Raw genomic sequence first — 236 nt, 5'->3', positions numbered from 1 at the left:
TACTTAATATTATAATGTTTGTTTTTGATTTGAAAAAAAAATGCATAATACAATTGTTTATAACTTTAAATTTAACTTCTACTTACTAATGCAATAATTGTTCTATTACTGAATTCAGATACTATATACATATATATGATGTAACTAACTTCAAAATATAACTAATTCTATTTTCATATTATCTTATAACAAAATACTTCTTCTATTTCAAATATAACAATAATTTATACGAACTT

Source organism: Habropoda laboriosa, unplaced genomic scaffold (genome assembly GCF_001263275.1).
Source record: "Habropoda laboriosa isolate 0110345459 unplaced genomic scaffold, ASM126327v1 scaffold106, whole genome shotgun sequence".
Classification (NCBI taxonomy): Eukaryota; Metazoa; Arthropoda; class Insecta; order Hymenoptera; family Apidae; genus Habropoda; species Habropoda laboriosa.
This window is presented reverse-complemented; position numbering follows the sequence as displayed.